Below are 8,370 nucleotides of genomic sequence, written 5' to 3'. Positions count from 1 at the left end.
TCCAAGTTGTGGAGATTCCTCGCAAACGGGATAAGAAAAGAAAAGCATAACACTGTGGTATTCAAGTTGATCATTGGATCACTTGAGAGGAGTTGAGTGCAACTCTCGTCCGTTGGGACGCCACAACGTGGAGTAGGCAAGTATTTGTACTTGGCCGAACCACGGGATAAACCACTGTGTCTTCTCTGTGCTTGATTTTCTGTGGTTATCATATTGTGCAAGGACTTCACTCTAGCCACTTGGCATTAACTGTGCTAACTCTTAATCAAGTTTTGTGGCTATAAGTTTAAGTTTTTACAGGATCACCTATTCACCCCCCCTCTAGGTGCTCTCAATTGGTATCGGAGTCGTTCTCTTCAAGAAGGGACTAATCGCCCGAAGAGATGGATCCTAAGGGAAAGGGGATGGTGGTCGACAACAACGAGAAGGAGTCTATCTTCAACGAGCCAAAGAATGACAAGTCTACCGACTTGGGCTCAAGCCACAAGCGCAAAGATGGGAAGAAGAAGAAGACAAGGCGAATCAAGGAGATCGTCTACTACGACAGCGACGAATCCTCTTCTGTAATACTCAAAATGATATGAAAGCATTATATGGAGATTCCCTCATCTTATGTGCCTTATTTGCATCATGAACAGAGCATACATAAATTGAAGAGTGATTAAATCAAACCAAAGACACTAAAATAAAAGAAGTGCATCTCGTTGGAGTTTTGTTTGCTATGCATTTAAATATTAACAACCATCTCAACACTACTAATCAAGGCATAACAAGAGATAAATGAAATTGAAACCCAAATGGTAATTAGGGTTTGGAAATGAAAATGGGAAGAGGAAAGAATATAAATGTAAAGAAAATTAATATATATTTCCAAAATTTAATACTTTTAAAGTAAAATTATAAATTAAGAATAAACTTGACACAAGTTTGAATTCGAGTTCGAAATTCAAATTGAATTTGAAAACAAGAAAAGAAAATAGAAAAAAAATAAAAGAAAAGGGTAAAGGGAACCTACCTGGGCCGGCTAGCACCATTTCGGCCCACCGGGGAATTGACCCGCGCGGCCCATCTGGCCGGACTCCCTCACGCGCGCACGCTTTCCGTGACTGCCAGCCGGGGCCCGCATGTAAGTCTTCAGCGCGCGCTCGGCTTCTCACTGGCTTGTGGCCCCCGCACGTCAGAACCACCTTCTCCCTCTGTTGCGGGCGCAAGACTCAGCCGTGGACCGTGGTCGCCGCCGATCTCGGAGTTCGTTGAAACAAACACCGCGTCCCGGCCAGATCGTGCGGGTCTCCGTGCGGGCTTCTCGGGGTCCCTGGCGACTCTCTCTTCTCCTATTTGGACTCTCTCCAGGGTATAAAACACCACCGCCGCACGCCGTTGGGTGACCTCACAGCCGCCGTCGCAGACAGCCGCGAGCAAAGCAAATTAGGCTCTAGTTTGGCCAACCGAGGCTCGTGCTGACCACGCGGAAGCTTTGCGAGGGCGCAATCGGAGAAGGGTGATTGGCGGCCACGGGAATCTCTCGCCGGAGTTGGGAATCCACCACTCACCGTGGCCGGACCTCTCTGCGGCGCATTGTGGGGTACGTACTCGTCCATTGAATTTACCATGTTTAGGGCATCATGCAGAGCGATTCGGATCTGAGTTTTGCGCTCGGGGTTGAGCTTTGGGGCGTTGTGGCCATGGCGTCCGCCGCGGGCTGGGGCGCCGCCGCACTCTCCCGTCGGGGTTGGGGCAGAGTCCTTTTCACCGTCGGATCTGTGGGCGACGGCTCGGATTAGATGAAGCCAAAGCCCTAGTGCCATGAATCTTGGACCGTTAGATCGTGATCTCACGCGTTAGATTAGATCACGTCACATTATACTCTGAGCCATCGGATGTAGATCGTACGGATCTGAGCGCATAGCGGTTCAGTAAGGGGGGGAATTCATCTGGGCACTTGATATCCGATCGGACGGCTCTGGGCGCGTACCGGTTCGGTATATATTAAATCTAATCTGAGCCCTTGAATGTGAATCGAACGGCCCATGTTCTGCGATACCCTTCACCGTGCCACAATTGCATAAGAGACCCTGGACCTTTTGGAAATAGAACCCGCCGTCCGTTGTGGACTGTTCTCTGTGTCTCTGTAGATTTACCCCGAGCCCCCTGAGTTCTCTGGAAATAGTGCGCCCAGTCCAGAACATAGTAAAACCAGAGAAAATGATTATTAAATAGATTTTTAATAGAAAAATAATTGCTAGAACTTCATAAATTCATAGAAAATTCATACTAGCTCCAAATTGAGCCATTCCACTTCCTGAAATTTTGTAATTTTATCCTCTATCACCTAGAGCCTCCGTTATGTCATGAAAACAGTAAGAAATTTGTTTATCACTTAATCCTACTTAAAGCACATAAAACATTTGAAAATTCATAACTTAAATTCTATAACTCCAAAAATTATGATTCCTGTTCCTAGGTTTTTATTTTAATATGTAGATTATTTCTGTGTATTTTGTTTACATGCTTGGTGTAATGTTAATTTTCCCTATATCCTGTGCATGTATGTATTGTGTTGATGCGAGTAGACGAGCAAGCCACTGTGGAAACTGAGGTTCAACAAGTAGAAGTAGCTGAGCAGGAGCTCATTGAAGGCAAGTTGTGCCCTTGATCACTTCTTTTACCTATTCATGTTCTTATTATTCATAATGATCTGCATAGGTTAATTTTGATGGGACCCAATAGGATACCCTAGATTTTGACTATCTTTATACCTTGTTTCACCACTGGTTTTACTACTAAATTTTTGGGTAGTACATGCTATTGCTTTATGTGGATTTGGGTATAAAGATATTTATGACTCATGACTACACTTTCTATTATCTGTTCATTATTTTATGTTCATGATAAGATCATTATGTTAATGGGAACATGGAGAACCACCCGGGAAAACAGTGCTACCACAAGGGTTTAATGGGACGCCCTTGGCTGACTAATTAGGAAAGCTAGTGGAAGACTACCTTACCCGAAAGGGGCAAGGGCAGTAGGGGAGAGGTCAGTGCGGGGAGGTCCCTGGTTGATTTTGCTGCGATGGCTGTCAGCCAGGAACCCTGTACTGGATCTTCCTATAAACTGTAGCGGGTTTTCGGAAGCTAGTGGAACTTTGTAAAGGCCTCGTAGTGGATCCCTAGCCATTCACCTCGGTAGTGTCTAAGGGCCTTGCAAACCCAGGCGACATGGGATACACGACTTGTGGGTAAAGATGCGCAACCTCTGCAGAGTGTAAAACTAGTATACTAGCCGTGCTCACGGTCATGAGCGGCTCGGACACTCACATGATTAAATTATGGAACTTAAACTCAATCTGTCATTTCATTGCATCTGGGATTATTTTATTATTACTTTTATTTATTATTTCTAAGGGTTGGTATTTACTTGTACTTAGTAATTGCTAATAAAATTTTGACCAACTTATAAAAGCAATGCTCAGCCTCAGCCTTTATTCCATTGATTAGCCTTACACTACATGAACTCCCACCTTTGGTGAGTTCATGCCACATTATTCCCCACGACTTGTTGAGCTATGAACGTATGTGAGCTCACTCTTGCTGTCTCACACCCCCCCCCACAGGAGAAGAGCAGGTGGTCGAAGAGGAGCCGCCTAACACTGAGGAGTTCGATCTGATCTAGGTGGCGTTTCTCAGTCGACATTGGCGCCGACGATCCTTAGTTCGCTTTATCTTTATTATTTTATTTTGTAATAAGTCTTCCGCTATGTAATAATTACTCTGATGTTTTATGACATTTATCTCTATACACTCTGTTATTATATATGTTGTCTTCTTGGCGCATGTATGAGATGCACCCGGCTTTGTTCCTTAAAACCGGGTGTTACAGAAGTGGTATCAGAGGAAATGTTGACTGTAGGACGAAACCTAGATAGAAATGGACAAAACCCTTATCTACTTATCTTACTCTGATTCATTCCATACTTACCTTATCTCGATCCTATCTCACCTTCTACTGTTCTACTCTGATCATTCTTACCTTTTCTACTCTGAGACAAGATGGATTTCAAACCTTGGAATCCCTACCCCTATGACATTCTTAAGAGTTAGGGAACCCGAAACAAAAGTTAAAACTATTTTCTTAAAAAAAATGTTGGTTGATTGTGCTGATGCTAAATGTCTGATTTGCTTCTTTGATTGATTGAATTATTATAGATGGACATCTTAGCATGTACCAACATAAGGTATTGAATTAGCTATAGTAGGTGAAATATTAATCTGCTTAGCTAATAAATCCCCCAAAGTAACACGATTGTAATTACTGCCTTGTCTACTGCTCTTTCTTACCATATGTATCTAACTCAGATGGTCAATACCAGGAGGGGTGGTGGAATTGATTTGCCTCCTAACCGACACACTCGAAGAATTTATAGACAACCTCAGCCGCAGCCTGCAGAGATGAATCCTCCTAATCCTCCACCAGGCGGAGTTGACCCACTGGTTGCTGCTCAGATGGCGGTGATGCAGCAAATGGCGGACACTATGGCTGATATGCGTGCTCAGATGCAGCAAGAACGCCAAGAGATGCGTCAGGAAAGAGAAGACATACGCCAGGAGTTGCGCCAGGAGAGAGATGAGATACGCCAAGAAAGGAGGGCGCAACAACAGCAACTGCAGCAACAAATGCAACAGCAGCAACAACAGCAACAAGTGCCACTGCCTCCACCACCACCACCGGTTCCACCTCGCGATAAGCACCGGGAGTTTATGAGTCATAAGCCACCTACATTCGCTAGCTCACCTGATCCACTGGACGCGGATGATTGGCTGAAGTCAGTTGAGAAGATGCTGAATATTGCACAATGCACTGATCGGGAGAAGGTCTTATATGCTTCTGGACGTCTGACTGGTCCTGCTGCTGACTGGTGGGATTCTTATACTGCTGCCCATGATGCTGCGGATACTATTACCTGGGTAGAGTTCAGTACGCAGTTCAGGAACTACCATATTCCAGCTGGGATGATAAAGATCAAGAAGAAGGAATTTCTGTCGCTGAAGCAAGGAAGTATGTCAGTCAGCGAATACAGAGATAAATTTATTCAGCTGTCGAGATATGCTCCAGAGGAAGTTGCTGAGGATGAGAGAAAGCAGGAGCATTTTATTGAAGGACTTAATGGACCGCTGCAGTATGCTCTAGTGGCACACACTTTTCCATCATTTCAGAGGCTACTGGATAAGGCTCTTGCTATTGAACACAAGCGTGTACAACTGGGCGATTTGAAGAGGAAGGCTATCTCACAAGGACAGGGTAGCAGCAGTGTTCGTCCTCGCTACAGTTCACCACAGGGTACACCGACTCGACCCGGAGGACCACGCCCAGTTCCGCAATCACCACTGAGGACACCTACCCGACAGGCTACTCCCACGGGCACCCCGACAAAGTTTGCAGGACAGAGTCCGGGCACTCAATGTTTCAAGTGTGGGAAGATTGGTCATTATGCAAATGTCTGCCCACAGAGGATTGCTACTACTCCAGCTCAGAACAAGCAACAGACCCCTGGCAAGGGATATTCTATAGCCAGGGTGAATCAAGTCAGCGTTGATGATACTCCTGATGGTGGGGACCTCGTAATTGGTATGTTTTATGTTAATACAATTCCTGCAACCATATTATTTGATTCTGGTGCTACACATTCATTCATGTCTGCTCGATATGCCAACACAAATGAAATACCACTGCTAAATATGAGAAAACCTCTGATAGTAATTACACCTAAAGGGCCTGTTGAGGCGAATCAAATGACACGTAGATTGACATTGACCATTATGGGTAGAGAATTTGGAGCTACTGCTATAATATTAGAGTCAAGCAGTATAGATCTGATCCTTGGTATGTCATGGCTAAGAAAGGCAAAGGCCGTTATAGCATGTGGTAGAGGTACCGTAGAGCTCACTACCACCAAAGGAGAAAGGTTTCAAGTTAATATCGCAGTAACCTCCTCATCCATGCGTGCAATGTTCTTTATGCCTGAGGAGTTTGTTGGTAACAACATCAGAGTGGTTAGAGATTTTCCGGATGTCTTTCCAGAGGAGTTACCAGGGATGCCACCTGATAGAGAAGTTGAGTTTGTTATTGATCTCCTACCTGGAACTGCCCCTATTTCTAAACGGCCATATAGAATGTCCGTAGAGGAGTTGAAGGAACTGAAGAAGCAGTTGACGGAGTTACAAGAGGCCGGTTACATTCGTCCGAGTTCCTCACCTTGGGGAGCGCCGGTTTTATTTGTGCAGAAGAAGGATGGATCACAAAGAATGTGTGTGGATTATAGATCTCTTAATGATGTTACGGTAAAGAACAAGTATCCGTTGCCCCGTATTGAGGATTTATTTGATCAGATGCGAGGTGCAAGAGTATTTTCGAAGATTGATCTCCGATCGGGTTACCATCAGATGAGGATTAGACCATCGGATATTCCCAAGACGGCTTTCTCGACTCGATATGGATTATATGAGTTTACTGTTATGTCATTTGGACTAACCAATGCACCAGCTTACTTCATGAATTTGATGAATAAGGTGTTTATGGAGTATTTGGACAGATTCGTCGTGGTATTCATCGACGATATTCTTATCTATTCTAAGAATGAAAGTGATCATGAGCTACATCTAAGGTTGGTGTTACAGAAGTTACGAGATAATCAACTCTACGCTAAGTTTAGCAAGTGCGAGTTTTGGATTGACAAGGTGCCATTCCTTGGTCATATTATTTCTAATGGAGGAATAGCTGTGGATCCTGCTAAAGTAAAGGAGATTATGGAGTGGAGAGTACCCACTACAGTTACTGAGATTCGGAGTTTCTTGGGATTAGCAGGATATTATCGGAGATTTATTGAAGGATTTTCTAAGATCGCTAAGCCTATGACCTCGCTTTTGGAGAAGGGAAAAGAATTTAAGTGGGACGAGAAGTGTCAAGACAGCTTTGATCTATTGAAGAAGAGGTTGATGTCGCCACCGGTATTGGTTATGCCAGACCTACAGAAGGGGTTTGACATTTATTGTGATGCATGTGGCCAAGGACTTGGATGTGTGCTCATGCAAGAAGGACATGTGATTGCCTATGCATCTCGTCAGTTGCGGAAGCATGAACTGAACTACCCCACTCATGACTTGGAACTAGCAGCAGTTGTGCATGCACTTAAGATTTGGAGACACTACATTATGGGAACTAAGTGCCAAGTATACACGGATCATAAGAGTTTGAAGTACATATTTACTCAGAAGGATCTCAACCTTAGGCAACGCCGTTGGTTGGAGCTCATTAAGGATTATGATTTAGAGATTCACTATCACCCAGGCAAGGCAAATTTGGTTGCAGATGCCTTGAGTCGGAAAGAACATGTTCACTCCGCTTTCGTTGTCCAGCTACCTGACGAATTAGCAAAAGATTTTGAGAGACTCAACCTGGGAATTGTTACACATACGGAAGGAGTTACTATTGAATTGGAGCCTACCTTGGAGCAAGAAATTCGTAAAGGTCAGGTTGGTGATGCCAAAATCCAGGAGATCAAGGATCTGATAACAGAGGGTAGAGGCCCAGAGTTCACAGAGGATGAGCAAGGCACGATATGGTTCAAGAATCGGATCTGTGTTCCCGATATCAATAGTCTTCGGGAAACCATATTGAAGGAGGCACATGATTCAGTTTATTCTATCCACCCTGGGAGTACTAAGATGTATCAGGATTTGAAGCAAAAGTATTGGTGGTATGGACTAAAGAGAGATGTGGCTGCACATGTGGCTATGTGCGATGTATGCCAAAGAGTTAAAGCTGAACACCAGAGGCCAGCCGGATTATTGCACCCACTGAAGATACCCGAGTGGAAATGGGAGGAAATTGGTATGGATTTTATTGTTGGACTACCCCGCACTCCAGCAGGATATGACTCTATTTGGGTAATTGTGGACAGATTGACTAAAGTGGCTCATTTTATACCGGTGAGGACTAATTACACGGGAGCCAAGCTAGCAGAATTGTATATGACTCGGATAGTTTGTTTACATGGAGTACCTAAAAAGATCGTGTCTGATCGAGGATCACAGTTTACTTCTCGGTTTTGGAAGAAGTTGCATGAGAGCTTGGATACAAAGTTGAATTTTAGTTCAGCCTACCATCCCCAGACTGATGGACAGACAGAGAGGACAAATCAAGTACTAGAGGATATGTTAAGAGCTTGTGCTCTCAAGCATGGTGGCAGTTGGGAGAAGAGCTTACCATATGCTGAGTTTTCTTATAATAATAGCTACCAAGCCAGTTTGAAGATGTCACCGTTTGAGGCTCTATATGGCAGAAGATGCAGGACACCACTGTATTGGGATC

This window comes from Zea mays, chromosome 7 (assembly GCF_902167145.1).
Source record: "Zea mays cultivar B73 chromosome 7, Zm-B73-REFERENCE-NAM-5.0, whole genome shotgun sequence".
NCBI lineage: Eukaryota > Viridiplantae > Streptophyta > Magnoliopsida > Poales > Poaceae > Zea > Zea mays.
The sequence above is the reverse complement of the archived record's forward strand: the minus strand, read 5'-3'. Positions refer to the sequence as shown.